This window comes from Nerophis lumbriciformis, linkage group LG08 (genome assembly GCF_033978685.3).
Source record: "Nerophis lumbriciformis linkage group LG08, RoL_Nlum_v2.1, whole genome shotgun sequence".
Lineage (NCBI taxonomy): Eukaryota > Metazoa > Chordata > Actinopteri > Syngnathiformes > Syngnathidae > Nerophis > Nerophis lumbriciformis.
This window is the reverse complement of record NC_084555.2, coordinates 23,621,325-23,638,072: the sequence shown is the minus strand read 5'-3', so window position 1 is coordinate 23,638,072 and position 16,748 is coordinate 23,621,325. Positions and strand designations below refer to the sequence as shown.

At 43.5% G+C, this 16,748-nt stretch overlaps 1 protein-coding gene across 2 annotated transcripts in view; it reads right to left on the bottom strand.

Moving 5' to 3' along the window:
- Positions 1-16,748, bottom strand: part of kif6 (kinesin family member 6) — a 121,107-nt gene that overhangs the window by 37,652 nt on the left and 66,707 nt on the right. The gene's annotated exons all lie outside the window — the stretch shown is intronic.

Below are 16,748 nucleotides of genomic sequence, written 5' to 3'. Positions count from 1 at the left end.
TAAAAGGATTTATTTACTATTAGATGAGGTGAATTGGTCCGCACCTCGACATGCTTTCTCACTGGCACTCATCGAGGGCAGACACTCCCCTTTCCTTTTCCTTATCTCTCCTGCTTGCTTCTTTGTCTTGTCTTGTCTTAACTTTCTTGTTGCCTTTTGCACTGCTCTCCAAATGTAAACATTGGAACTAATTAACTGGCCTCAATGAAATTGATAAGATCTTGGGTTTGGGGGAACCTGCTTGTCTTGACGGAGCGGATGTTGCTGGACACACGACGGACTCTTGGGGGAGGAAGGAGTGCCGCGTGCCTGGCGCCCCTTACAGTCGAGGACGTGAAGATATCCACTTATTCAGAATTATGACAACAGGACATCTACTGATTGGAGTGAGCGTTGCTCTGGTTTCTCGACAAATTGGAAGTTGCTGGCTGTCTTCAAAGTACCCCAAAGCTGTCACAAATGATTGGAGGATGCGGGAAGAACTGTGGACACTCTTGTGATTTGGATAACATCGGACTGTCTGCCTCGCAGGATGAATTTGAGTACCAGTCATAAACAATTTAGAGTGAAAAGCAAATTTGATTTTCACTCGCATATAAAACATTCTAACTTGGAATGTTTCCCTGGCTTCGAGACTCTCCCGAAGGACAGTGCGGTGAAGACACAACAAACTCCCTTCTTGTCTCTCATGGACACACACCTGTTGTTGTTGACTTTGGACTGACTGGCAAGAACACCAAGGCCGCGGAACAGAGACACGCGGCAGGCTTACACGCACACATGCATCCACAAAAAATATACGCCACACACACATACCCCACCCCCCATCCAACGCCCTTGACGCGAATCCCTTAGGGGTGATGGACGGATGGGCAGCGCCTGAAGAGCCGCAGCCTGCCACCGTAGCCCCCACTCCCTCCCCTCTGTTGCAAGTCTTGAGATGTATGTTGTGATAATTATATGTGCTTTGCTATGGAGGTTTTTTCCCACTCTAGACTGGGCTCCTACATTTTTCCCATCTTTTACTGGGCGCCTTGTGGTGACCCCTCACCGTTCCTGTTCTGTTACCCTGTACACTGTTTGTTTGTCTAATCTTGAACGGGTTTGTGCTGAAAATCTAATTCCCCTCGGGGATTAATAAAGTACTATCTAATCTAATCTAATCTAATGCTATGATAGGTCTCTGCTTTTTGCAGATGATGTGGTCCTGATGGCTTCATCTGACCAGGATCTTCAGCTCTCACTGGATCGGTTCGCAGCTGAGTGTGAAGCGACTGGGATGAGAATCAGCACCTCCAAGTCCGAGTCCATGGTTCTCGCCCGGAAAAGGGTGGAGTGCCATCTCCGGGTTGGGGAGGAGATCTTGCCCCAAGTGGAGGAGTTCAAGTACCTTGGAGTTTTGTTCACGAGTGAGGGAAGAGTGGATCGTGGGATCGACAGGCGGATCGGTGCGGCGTCTTCAGTAATGCGGACGCTGTATCGATCCGTTGTGGTGAAGAAGGAGCTGAGCCGTAAGGCAAAGCTCTCAATTTACCAGTCGATCTACGTTCCCATCCTCACCTTTGGTCATGAGCTTTGGGTTATGACCGAAAGGACAAGATCACGGGTACAAGCGGCCGAAATGAATTTCCTCCGCCGGGTGGCGGGTCTCTCCCTTAGAGATAGGGTGAGAAGCTCTGTCATCCGGGAGGAACTCAAAGTAAAGCCGCTGCTCCTCCACATCGAGAGGAGCCAGATGAGGTGGTTCGGGCATCTGGTCAGGATGCCACCCGAACGCCTCCCTAGGGAGGTGTTAAGGGCACGTCCGACCGGTAGGAGGCCACGGGGAAGACCCAGAACATGTTGGGAAGACTATGTCTCCCAGCTGGCCTGGGAACGCCTCGGGATCCCCCGGGAAGAGCTGGACGAAGTAGCTGGGGAGAGGGAAGTCTGGGCTTCCCTACTTAGGCTGCTGCCCCCGCGACCCGACCTCGGATAAGCGGAAGAAGATGAAGGTTGCAAAGTTTTGTGATGTTTTCTGAAGACAGAAAACAATGTTTGCAAGATGTGGCTAATGGGAGTCACCATGTCGCCTTCAAAGCACTCCGTAGTTTTAGATACACACTGCAAGGATATATATATATATATATATATATATATATATATATATATATATATATATATATATATATATATATATATATATATATATATATATATATATATATATATATATATACATATTTATATAACAGACACGTTCATAACAATATGTAATATGTACAATATATAACGTATTTTGGTAATTTTAAGCAAACAAAACTTATTTCCTCAACTGCAACTTATTTCCTCAGCGCATTTATTTCCGTTCCCATAGGAATGCACTTCCGACTTCCGGCAACAAACTTGTGTGTGTTCTAAACATTGCAGACTTTGTAATAGATGACGAAGATGGCTATTTTTGGACAAATGAGGATTCACAAGCTTATCTTTTTTAACCTGATTATACAAAGGATGAACTGCTTTTGATTTTAAAGTTCTGTTGCTAGTTTTTAAATGTCTTAATGGCCTTGCACCTTCTTATCTATCTGACCTGCTTTCACCCTATCAACCCTTACTGATCTTGAGGTCCTCTCGCACTGGCCTTTTGGCTTTACCAAATACCAGAACAAAGGCCCACGGTGAGGCAGCATTTAGCCACAATGGCCCCCACCTGTGGAAAAGCCTGCTAGAGAGCCTCAGGACTGCAGAGAGCATTACAAAAAAATGTTAACAACACACCTTTTTAATCAGGCTTTTAAATAATGTTATTATTATATTGTATTGTTTTCTATTTTAATCATTAATATTTATACTATTATTCCCTCAATGTTATTTTTGAAATTAACTTATTGGTGTAATATTTATATTATTCACATTTAAATGTTTACATATATTTTATCATATGGGGAAGCACGGTGGAAACGGTGTTAGTGCGTGTGCCTCACAATAGGAAGGTCCTGGGTTCGATCCCCAGGCTTGGGGTGTTTCTGTGTAGAGTTTGCATGTTCTCCCCGTGACTGGGTGGGTTCCCTCCGGGTTCTCCGGTTTTCTCCCGCCTCAAAAGACATGCACCTGGAGATAGGTTGATTGGCAACACTAAATTGGCCCTAGTGTGTGAATGTGAGAGTCAATGTTGTATGTCTATCTGTTTTGGCCCTGCAATGAGGTAGCGACTTGTCCAGGGTGTACACTGTACCCTGTCTTTTTAAAATGGCATTCATTTTAGTTATTCTCCAGTGTGGACGCCTCAAATCCTCTGTGCCGTGTGTGAATGTATGTGTATATGTTTTCTTCTCTTCTTCTATTGTTATTTTTTTTGTACAGCACTTTGTGTTTGCCACGTGCCTGTGTAGGAAAAGGGCCTATAAATAAAGTTTGATGTGATTTGATTTGATAGAAGCTTAGCAAGCGCAAAAAGAAGGAGAAACATTAGAGCAAACAGAAGCAGAGTGAGTCATAATCGGCGTGACTTGATGGTAAATGAGGAGCTTGGAGCCAAGCTATGTCGACAAAAATGGAGTGCTTACCCAAAATGAGCTGGAAAGAACGTCCCCGGGCAGCCGGACAAAACGGACAAATGTCCATCGAGTGAGTCACTATAATATTAATTGTGATACCTGCAGCACATCATGCTTGTTAGTACAATTATATAAGTTGTCGAGCAACAGTAGTTAGGTACAAACAAAACATGAAATGTGGGCTAATACTTTACAGACACTGTAGTATGATTGTTGATGTTTTTCAGTCAGTAGCATGCTGTCACAAGGCCATGTGTACAACGCCACAAAAACAGTTCCTCAGTGTTTGCTCAGACAATAACAATGTTGCTACAACTTGGTTATTACAGATTATGGCATGAAGTAAATGAAGTATTATTTTGGATGCAATTTTAGAGCGATTTAGAAGAAGAATAGATTGCTCCCATTAGCTGCATTGCTTGCCACCAAGAAGAAGCCGATTATTACTCGATTATTAGAATGCAAAAAACAAAAACAAAAAAAATGTGGACTTACCCCTTAATAAAGATTGTGAAAGATAGGCAAAAAAAAAGTGCAGTTCCCCTTTAACATCCATGAATACAGTGGAACCTTGATTTCCAAACCCCTCTATATGTGAACTTTTCGATTTACACATTTTTAGATAAAGCCAAATATGCCTGTGTGTGCAAACCATGTCTCTGTGTACGAATGCTTCATTCAAGGTGCCTGCAGGCAAGAAAGTAGGAAGAAACATTATTGGGAAGGAGGAAGCTTCCACTTTACTTTCTGCCAGGAGACGTGACGTCGCAACACTCTTTTCTTTGTTTTTTTCGCCTTTTGACAAGTTTTGTCCATATTGCTAACTCAATAAGAGTCCCAAAATCTCAACAGACCAGCGTGGACATAAGGAGGGAACCGCTGTGTAGACTATTTGCGTGGAGTACATTCATGGCACTCACAAGCATGACCACAGCACAGTAAGTAACCACATCAAGTTTTGATTGTGATGAAACCGGTCTTTCCTGGGAAAATATGCCAGAACAAAATAATATTACAGCGGAGGAAAACACACTCTCTTCTCTTGTTCTAGAGCGGCCTCTCATCCAAAGCACAAACACACAGACACGTACGGCTCCGCTCTCCCCCAAACCCCGCTCTATTCCTTTTCTCTCCTTCTGTCTGCTCCTTTCTCGTCAGTTCTCTGACGTTGTTAATGTGTGCGCATTTTACTTTTTCATACATTTATCATTGAAGCAATATGGTTGTTGGATTTAAGACTTTTTCTGAATTTGTTTGTGAGGAGGCACCATTGTGACTCCTCTGTGTGTGTGTTTGCAGAGCAGAGCATACAGCAGTTAGTTGTTGTTGTTTCGACTTTTTTTTTAATAACAGAGAAAGTTGATCCATCCATGTTTAAAGTTAAAGTACCACTGATAGTCACACACACACTCGGTGTGGTGAAATTACCCTCTGTTTTTGACCCATCCTCTTGTTCCACCCCCTTGGAGGTGAGGGGAGCAGTGAACAGCAGCGGTGGCCGTGCTCGGGAATCAATTCCAATTCCAACCCTTGATGCTGAGTGCCAAGCAGGGAGGTAATGGGTCCCATTTTTATAGTCTTTGGTATGACTCGGACAGGGTTTGAACTCACGACCTACCGATCTCGGGGCAGACACTCTAACCACAAGGCCGCTGAGCAGGTTTGTTTGATATACATTACTTTATAGCACTTTATATTGTGTTCAAAGTGTAAAAAAATTCACTAAAATATGGACTTTGGTCAAGGCTGGGACCCATTATTCATATATAGATGTCTATTTTGTTCTATGTGTTGGTTATCAGTAATAACTGGCAGTAGAAGTAATTGTATTGACCAACAAGCTAAGCACGGTTAAACCATGATTTTTTTGTGTACGTATTAGTAGCAGGGGTGGATACAGTTTCTGTGTGAGTGACCAGGTGGAAAAAATGCAATGCACGGAACTAATAATAATAATTACTGTAATGACATGGTCATTGAGAGTGTGGTGGTTCACTCGGCTGACTTCTGTGCAGTCATCGTGAGCTATACAGAATGGTAAATGTCCTGTGAAAGGCTTCCTTTCGTTTAAAGTCAAGCCTGTAACCCAGAACAGATTAAACGGTAGAATGTTGACAGATGGATGGATGCAATGACATACGTATAATTTGGCAACTTCTCTAGTGTCACGGAAAACAGTTTCACACTTGATTTTTGATAGATTCCAAGCCTTTTGTTGAAACATGTTGACTTATGCGACAAACCAGACTTTCAGAGGACAGTTACTCATGTGGGATTTAGACAGTTGGGAATTCAGTCTCGTTATTTTTGGAAAGTTTTGATTAAAACCAGCTGCGAACTCACAGGCATCTGTTGCAAGAGCCAACCTCAACAAATCTAAGGGGTTTCTTGAGGGAAATGCACTAAAAGAGCAACATTCCAGGAATATTTTTGAGCGATATGACGTCTTTTCATGTTGTGCTAACATAATTTGTGGGGTAATGATATCACACGGCTCAATTTCCTAATTCTCCTCTAACTATTTTCCGTGCACCAAATGGTGACATACCACAGGAGAGGAATGTATTTGGACTTTTTTTTTGAGTGTTTGCAACATTTACCACACCTTTACAGGATAAAAAACACCATTGTGAAGTATGAGGATTCCATCCATCCATCCATTTTCTACCGCTTATTCCCTTTGGGGTCGCGGGGGGCGCTGGAGCCTATCTCAGCTACAATCGGGCGGAAGGCGGGGTACACCCTGGACAAGTCGCCACCTCATCGCAGGGCCAACACAGATAGACAGACAACATTCACACTCACATCCACACATTCAATTTCCTTAATTAATCACATGACAAACACTTTTTTATTGGGTGCAAAAGGCAAGAACCTACCTAATTGACTAAGAAGGAGACACCATTTTGGGTATGTTTCTATTGTGGTTGTCTGACTGGACAGGAAGACTAACGCAGCCTACTTCACAGACACGTGCAGAAGGCCTGGTAGACCCATCAGCATCTCATTACATGCTAGCAGAGTTTACAGTAAGATGTAAGTCTTGACGTCTCAAGTCTGCTGTCAGCCCTAAAAGCCTAATACGACCTGAATTACTTACTACAAGAACACCCTGTAAATTCATTAGCTTTTAAAACAATCTGAAGCACATTGAGAGCATACATTCATTTGTGCTTACGTGACATGAAAATAAATCAACCCGAAAGGAAACTAGTTTAGTCTGCAACATACAAGGCAGGGGTCCCCAAACCTTTTGACTGATAGGCTACATCTACCAGAATCCTCTGCAGAGAGGTGGGGGGCGTAGAATGTTGTAAGCACAAAGTGAAGTGTGTTCGTAAAATGAGAGGAATTCTTTTTTTGGACATTTTCTGAATATGTCATCAAAATCTATCCTAAACTGTTTTAGTTATGTTGCTGACAAACACACAAACAAGTCTTGGCAAAAACAAAACCTCTTTAGCCGAGGTAAGAAAATCTGCGTTCTGCAAAGCAAAGCGTCCCACTTTCGTCTCAAGCGTTTTTAAGCCAACACAAATCCAGCGGGTTACGTCGCAACGCACGGAGGTAATCACCAAAGCAAAACTGTACACTGCGGGAAAATGTGAGTAAACTGACAAACTACTTAATAAATCCTCAATCCATCATCTATTTTCTACCTCTTGTCTCTCCCGATGTTGCGGGGTGGGGGGACTGGGGCCTATCTGCACTTGGGCGGAAGACAGTGTACACCTTAGAGTTGCCACTTCATAAACAGTCAAACAAAAAATATATTTGAAGCCAGAAAAGCTAAACATCAGTTTGTGAAGTATTTACATTATGAAAGGTTATATTGTTAATTAACTTTTTGAGAAACAGCATTTTGGAAACAGATATGAAAGATGTCCACTGTGGAGGACACTGCTTCTCAGAAAGTAAAAGTTGAAAGACATTAAACTGAAGAATATTGTTTTACACTGGATCTTTACATTGTCACTTTAAAGACACTCAACTGGAATTTAAAAAAAATATTTTCTTGAAACAGTGGATGTTCCTGCACAATTCTTTGCACTTTAACAATACATGTCTGTCGTAATAAATATGATTAGAAAATGTCAGCTTAATATTTGTGTTCAATTACAGTAAGTGTGTTATCTTAAACATTCCTGCTCCTTCATTTTACACACTATAACATTTTAAATAATTTTTTTTTGGACATATACCACAATAATATCGTACTGCGGCCTTAATACCGTGATAATATCGTACCGTGAGATTTTGATACAATTGCATCCCGACATATATGCATAAATATGTACATATATATATACGTATATGCATACATATATATATGTATATATATATATATATATATATATATATATATATATATATATATATATATATATATATATATATATATATATATATATATATATATACACACACGTATATGGATACATGTATATATATATATATATATATATATATATACATACGTATATGCATTCATATATATATGTATGCACATACGTATATATATATGCATGTATATATATATATATATATATATACATGCATATATATACATACATATACATATATGCATACATATATATATATAAATATATATATATATATATATACATATATATATACATGCATATATATACATACATATACATATATGCATACATATATATATATATATATATATATATATATATATATATATATATATATACATATATATATACATATATATATATATATATACCGTATTTTCCGCACTATAAGGCGCACCTAAAAACCACAATTTTTCTCAAAAGCTGACAGTGCGCCTTATAACCCGGTGCGCTTTATTACGATTCATTTTCATAAAGTTTCGATCTCGCAACTTCGGTAAACAGCCGCCATCTTTTTTCCCGGTAGAACAGGAAGCGCTTCTTCTTCTACGCAAGCAACCGCCAAGGAAAGCACCCGCCCCCATAGAACAGGAAGCGCTTCTTCTTCTACCCGCCCCCGGAAGAAGAAGAAAAAACGCGCGGATATCACCGTACGTTTCATTTCCTGTTTACATCTGTAAAGACCACAAAATGGCTCCTACAAAGCGACAAGGATCCGGTTCATAAAAAGACGCAATCTCTCCATCCGCACACGGATTACTACCGTATTTCACAGCAACTGATATTCCTGTGAACCGCACTGTGGAACGGGAGCACGTACGGTGAATATTCGCACCACAGGGAATGAGAAGTCATCCTTCACTGTGGTTCTAGCTTGCCATGCTAACTTCCACCCATGGTGATATTCAAAAGGAAGACCTTGCCAAAAGAGACCTTTCCAGCCGGCGTCATCATAAAAGCTAACTCGAAGGGATGGATGGATGAAGAAAAGATGAGCGAGTGGTTAAGGGAAGTTTACGCGAAGAGGCCGGGTGGCTTTTTTCACACAGCTCCGAAGGCGAACACACCTTCACTAAGACGGGCAGACAGCGCCGGACGACATACGCCAACATTTGCCAGTGGATCGTAAATGCCTGGGCAGATATTTCGGTCACAACTGTGGTCCGAGCTTTCCGGAAGGCAGGATTCACAGAACTGCTGCACAACAACAGCGACACTGAATCCGATGACTTCGACGAGACGGAGCCGGCCATTTTTGGATCCCACGCTTGCGCAACTTTTCAATTCGGACACCGAAGACGAAGAATTCGAAGGATTTACGAATGAAGAATAACTTCAGAAGGTGAGCGCTATGTTTATTTTGTGTGTTGTGACATTAACGTTCGAGCAACATTATGTTGCTTTTGCTCTACACCATTTTGAATTTTACTATGTTTGTGATTGCACATTTGCGTACATTTTGGGACAGAGTTGTTAGAACGCTGGTTTTCAATATATTATTAAAGTTTGACTGAATTATCTGACTGTTTTTTTGACATTTACTTTAGCGCAGCGTTTTTTTGACATTCACTTTAGCGCAGCGTAGGCGCGGCTTATAGTCCGGGGCGGCTTATTGGTGGACAAAATTATGAAATATGTAATTCATAGAAGGTGCGGCTAATAATCCGGTGCGCCTTATAGTGCGGAAAATACGGTATATACATATATATATATATACATATATATATATATATATATATATATATATATACATGCGTATATATACATACATATACATACATATATATATATATATATAAATATATATATATATGTATATATATATATATATATATATATATATATATATATATATATATATATATATATATATATATATATATATATATACACATACATGCATATATAGATACAAACATACATGTCAGGGTTTCCCCTCAACTGCCAAGACACCTGTGGAGGTGAAGGCGCGGTTTTGGGTGGTTGAATATGCTACAAAGACAACATATTTGATGTTCAAACTGATAAACATTTTTTTTTCTTGCAAATAATCATTAACTTTAGAATTTGATGCCAGCAACACGTGACAAAGAAGTTGGGAAAGGTGGCAATAAATACTGATAAAGTTGAGGAATGCTCATCAAACACTTATTTGGAACATCCCACGGGTGAACAGGCAAATTGGGAACAGGTGGGTGCAATGATTGGGTATAAAAGTAGATTCCATGAAATGCTCAGTCATTCACAAACAAGGATGGGGCGAGGGTCACCACTTTGTCAACAAATGCGAGAGCAAATTGTTGAACAGTTTAAGAAAAACCTTTCTCAAGCAGCTATTGCAAGGAATTGAGGGATTTCACCATCTACGGTCCGTAATATCATCAAAGGGTTCAGAGAATCTGAAGAAATCACTGCACGTAAGCAGCTAAGCCCGTGACCTTCGATCCCTCAGGCTGTACTAGATCAACAAGCGACATCAGTGTGTAAAGGATATAACCACATGGGCTCAGAAACACTTCAGAAACCCACTGTCAGTAACTACAGTTGGTCGCTACATTTGTAAGTGCAAGTTAAAACTCTCCTATGCAAGGCGAAAACCGTTTATCAACAATACCCAGAAACGCTGTAGGCTTCGCTGGGCCTGAGCTCATCTGAGATGGACTGATACAAAGTGGAAAAGTGTTCTGTGGTCTGACAAGTCCACATTTCAAATAGTTTTTGGAAACTGTGGACGTCGTGTCCTCCGGACCAAAGAGGAAAAGAACCATCCGGATTGTTATAGGCGCAAAGTTGAAAAGCCAGCATCTGTGATGGTATGGGGGTGTATTAGTGCCCAAAACATGGGTAACTTACACATCTGTGAAGGCGCCATTAATGCTGAAAGGTACTTGGAGCAACATATGTTGCCATCCAAGCAACGTTACCATGGATGCCCCTGCTTATTTCAGCAAGACAATACCAAGCCACGTGTTACATCAATGTGGCTTCATAGCAAAAGAGTGCGGGTACTAGACTGGCCTGCCTGTAGTCCAGACCTGTCTCCCATTGAAAATGCGTGGCGCATTATGAAGCCTAAAATACCACAACGGAGACCCCCGGACTGTTGAACAACTTAAGCTGTACAATAAGCAAGAATGGGAAAGAATTCCACCTGAGAAGCTTGAAAAATGTGTCTCCTCAGTTCCCAAACGTTTACTGAGTGTTGTTAAAAGGAAAGGCCATGTAACACAGTGGTGAACATGCCCTTTCCCAACTACTTTGGCACGTGTTGCAGCCATGAAATTCTAAGTTAATTATTATTTGCAAAAAAAAAATAAAGTTTATGAGTTTGATCATCAAATATCTTGTCTTTGTAGTGCATTCAATTGAATATGGGTTGAAAAGGATTTGCAAATCATTGTATTCCGTTTATATTTACATCTAACACAATTTCCCAACTCATATGAAAACGGGGATTGTACATCAACAATATGATTTGCCTGAGCATCTTGACAGGACAAATAAAAAATTTAAATATTTGTATTTATTTTATTTTTTAACAGTGATATGTACTTAAATACATAAATAGAAACATTTTTTTAACTTAGGACATCCGCCGTAGTTTGGGGACCCATGGTAAAAGGGATGCAATAAACATCATATTCTTTTATACTAATTTTGTAATGAATAATGATAAATGATAAATGGGTTGTACTTGTATAGCGCTTTTCTACCTTCAAGGTACTCAAAGCGCTTTGACACTACTTCCACATTCACCCATTCACACACACATTCACACACTGATGGAGGGAGCTGCCATGCAAGGCGCTAACCAGCACCCATCAGGAGCAAGTGTCTTGCTCAGGACACAACGGACATGACGAGGTTGGTACTAGGTGGGGATTGAACCAGGGACCCTCGGGTCGCGCACAGCCATTCTTCCACTGCGCCATGCCGTCCCTAATGAGTGCATATAACTTCCACTGTGGTCATTAGAAAGAAAATGAACTCAATTCTGGGCATGTTTTTTGTATTGGCAAAGTTAGGAGCAGGACTTAAAATGATGTCTATGGAAAGAATGGAGTGAATTATTGCAAGAATAATTTTCATGGAAAGGCCATCATCCTTACATTTACAGTTTTACAACAGGGGACATCTGTTACACTGCAGTAACAATGGAGCCTTTTAGATGCATCATGAAATGTTAATTGAGATATAACCATCCAATGACCCGCCGAGGCTGGAAAAAACATTCAAATGGTAATTTAAAGCATTTGCTTTGAATTAGTACAATGTAACGACCAATGAGCTAATTTACATGTATAACTCTGCTTAGTTTCTAAGTGGGTCACGGCCCAATAGGTGTTATTTCACGAGACCATATAACACAATGGTGCCAGACCATTTTTTTTTTAAGTTTGACCATTGTATGGGTAAAAGAGAAAGCCAAAACTTAGTTGTATGACACAATCGCTGATTAGAAGACTACACCTTGAAAAATACAGAGCTTTAAACTGTTGTTGATTCAAATTGTTTTTTTTCCCAGAATATTATCAAGTTCCTGTCTTATGACTAGTTGATGTAGTTTGATGTTTTCAGTGTACAGTTAGCAAAGCAAAAAAAAACATGACTTGTGAGAAAACTAGATTCCCAAGTGGACATGTAATGGCGAAAGACACATGTAATGGCAGTATCAGAGTTGACGAGAAGGTAGCAACTAAAACAGCGAAGTTAACAACAATATACTGGAAAGAGCTGTAGGAAAACTGAATGTAACTAAGTCTCGGAGTGGCGTGGTTCGGTTGGTAGAGCGGCAAGTTCGATCCCTGCTTCCGCCATCCAAGTCACTGCCGATGTGTCCTTGGGGAAGACACTTTACCCACCTGCTCCCACTGCCACCCACACTGGTTTAAATGTAGCTTTAAGATGTAGATAATGGGTTTCACTATGTAAAGCGCTTTTATTCGCTAGAGGAAAGCGCTTTATAATTATAATTCACTTCACTTCACTTCTTTGTACAGTCTGTGATCAGGAGTAATGTTGCCTCGGATGATAAAATCCAACATAATGCCAAAGGATATAGATCATGCAGGTTATCTGCAGTGCACTCACACTATAATACAACTCATTTGAAATAAATTGTTATGATCCGCTGCCCGGATCATATATTTTGTTTACGTTTTCAAGATACTTGTGTTTTTGGTTAGTTTTGGACTCCTTGAGTGCCTGTTTTGTACACCTGAGTTTGTTGCCATGGCTGCTTATTATTTTCACCTGCCGCGTTTGTTCCCGACACGCACCTGTTTGTCATCACTGACATTATTATTTAAGCCTGTCCTCCCTGTCATTCGTTCTGGCTTCGTAGTTTGTTTTCATGCAACAGTTGACGACTTTTTGTTCTGGCTCTGTACCTGTTAGCTTCCACGCTAAACTCCTTTTTTTTACCTTCTAGCTCCCATGCTAGCTCTTTTAGTTTTTGCCTTATGTGCTATGAGCACCCTTTTCTTTGTTCCAGTATAATTTATTCCGGTAAATAAATCATTTCTTTTACCTTCACGCTGTGTCCGAAGTCCGTTGCATCCTGGGAAAACGAAACCCCGCATCACCATGCGCCCCGGTCGTCACAGTACGAAGCAAGCAAAAAGTTATTTCGCATCGGGCATGGCGGAGGTAGATGAAGGTGCGTGGATGGTCCTCCGAGCGATGGAAGCAGAGACGCTCCGCTGTTCTCCAGATGAGGAGATGATATGGGGACCTGGAGGTGTTCTGGTCCCGATCGACTCCATCTGGCCCGGGGAGGTCCGCTCTCAGCCCGCTCGCACGCGTCAGCGAAGGCGGAAGTCGCACAAAACGGCTTCAGCTCGCGACAGAGACGCGCCACCCCCGCAATTCTTCCCTCCGGAACACAGCCAAGCAGCCCAGGATTCCCCTCCGCCGATGTTTGGTAATCCCATCACTCACTTTGCCAAACAGTTCACTGATTGGGCTGTCAGTCAGCTGGAGACCCGCGCGTATGACGTCATCCCGTCCACTGGTGATGACGTCATAGACGAAGACATTTTTTTAAATTCAGTCAACTCTTTCTGTCAGCCGCCTCCAAATGACTTTAATTCAACAATTAAATACTATCAGGACATTTTTGTTAATTATAAGTCTAGTCAGTACCAGTCACATTCTGGTTTTCAAGCCCCACCCCCTATGGTTCAAGCTCCGCCCACTCCTCTGTTTTCTCCCTCTTGGTCGTCCCTACAGTCCACTATTGAAGAGCAGAATAGACAATTTGGACAATCAAAAGGGGAGGAGCCTACCCACCTCCTCACCTCCTCCCTCCCACCCCTAAAGACTGTTCCAGACTGCTCAAGACGCGTCTGGGATCCGCTTCTTGAGGGGGGGGCTAGTACTGGGTGCTTTGCTAGTGGGCGGGCACAGCTGCGCCCAGCCAAGCCCAAACCTCCATGCCGGCCTCCGCCACCAGACCTTCGGCATGCTAAGCCGCAACCCCCGGCCAGGCCACCTCCGCCAAAGTCACGCCCAGCACCTGCTCCAAGGCTGGTTCTCGCACCAGCACCGAATCCAAGTCTGGTTTCCACACCAGCACCGACTCCAAGTCTGGTTTCCGCACCAGCACCTGTTTCCACGACAACGACAGCCCGGACGCCTGCCACTCTGACGCCACCATCAACCCTGGTGGTCCTGCAAACACCATCCTCTCCACCTCCTGCTCCATCGCTGCAATGCACACGAGACCCCGCAGTGACCGACCAAGTAAAAAGGGCATTGCACCAACAGGCCAAACAACTTGGACAACAGGAGGAACAGTTTGGCGTTCTTGGGGCTTGCGTCAACGCCATGGCAGAACGCCAAGACGCCCGCCTTGACGCCCGCCTTGACGCTTTGGAGAGACAGCTGGGAAGTATTCTCACCGCGCTGCAGGTGATGATTCCCCCTACGGCCAACCCAGCAGCCCAGCTGAGACATCCACCACTCGCAGACACTCCGTTGCCTGCTCCGCCCACGCCGACAGACGAGCCGCCTGCTCCGCCTCTGGCTCCGCCCACGCCGACAGACGAGCCGCCTGCTCCGCCTCTGGCTCCGCCCACGCCGACAGACGAGCCGCCTGCTCCGCCTCTGGCTCCGCCCACGCCGACAGACGAGCCGCCTGCTCCGCCTCTGGCTCCGCCCACGCCGACAGACGAGCCGCCTGCTCCGCCTCTGGCTCCGCCCACACCGACAGACGAGCCGCCTGCTCCGCCCACGCCGTCAGACGAGCCGCCTGCTCCGCCTCTGGCTCCGCCCACGCCGTCAGACGAGCCGCCTGCTCCGCCTCTGGCTCCGCCCACGCCGACAGAGACGTGGCCTCCTGCTTCCATGGCGACGGCTCCGCCCACGCCGACAGAGACGACCCCTCCTGCTTCCATGGCGACGGCTACGCCCACGCTGACAGAGACGACGCCTCCTGCTTCCATGGCAACGGCTCCCCCCACGCCGACAGAGACTACGCCTCCTGTTTCCACGGCGACGACGCCTCCTGTTTCCACGGCGACGACGCTTCCTGTTTCCACGGCGACGACGCTTCCTGTTTCCACGGCGACGACGACGCTTCCTCCTGTTTCCACGGCGACGACGACGCTTCCTCCTGCTTCCACGGCGACGACGACGCTTCCTCCTGCTTCCACGGTGACGTCTGCTCTCTCCTCGTCGTCTCAGCGACCTTGGGTGGTCTGGCGGCGCAAGCGGCGCTCTCGGAGGTTAGAGTATGGACGCCAGTGGCGCAAACAGCAGCGACACCCGAGACGTAGTCGCAGAACTATCCGGCTGCTGAACTTCTGGCGCCACTCACGTCCACCTTCTCGGCAGCCACAAATGTGGCCTTTCCGTGGTCGCCCGCCTCTCCTCCGGCAGCGGCGTTCCATTCGCCGTCGCCACCTGACTCGTCCCCGGTGGATTCGGGGACATGTGACCTGGTGACCCTCCGCCAAATCCTCCCTCCACCCTCCCTTGACTCTTGAACTTTGTTATAGTTGGGGGGGTTTTAGTTTTTCTAGGGGACATCTGGAATCTGTCCCTTAAGGGGAGGGTACTGTTATGATCCGCTGCCCGGATCATATATTTTGTTTACGTTTTCAAGATACTTGTGTTTTTGGTTAGTTTTGGACTCCTTGAGTGCCTGTTTTGTACACCTGAGTTTGTTGCCATGGCTGCTTATTATTTTCACCTGTCGCGTTTGTTCCCGACACGCACCTGTTTGTCATCACTGACATTATTATATAAGCCTGTCCTCCCTGTCATTCGTTCTGGCTTCGTAGTTTGTTTTCATGCAACAGTTGACGACTTTTTGTTCTGGCTCTGTACCTGTTAGCTTCCACGCTAAACTCCTTTTTTTTTACCTTCTAGCTCCCATGCTAGCTCTTTTAGTTTTTGCCTTATGTGCTATGAGCACCCTTTTCTTTATTCCAGTATAAGTTAATTATTAAATAAATACTTTCTTACCTGCACGCTGTGTCTGACGCCCGTCTGCATTCCTGAGAGAACGAACCCCGCATCACAATGCGCCCCGGTCGTCACATAAATAAATACATACAATAAAAATAATAACTAAAAAAGCACTCTGAGAGCGCAGACCACTGCCAGGCAATATCTTCCATAATCATAAAAATAAAATAAAAATCCAATCACTTGTCTTTTATCTTATTCCTGACATTTCCTGAAAGTTTAAAAAAATCCGCCCAAATTTTTTTAAACTATGTTTCTTAACTAATACAACGGCCGGACAAACAAACAAACCCCAGTGAATCAAATAATAAATACACTGCTATGCCTGTACATGTTTGTTTTGTTCGTGTGT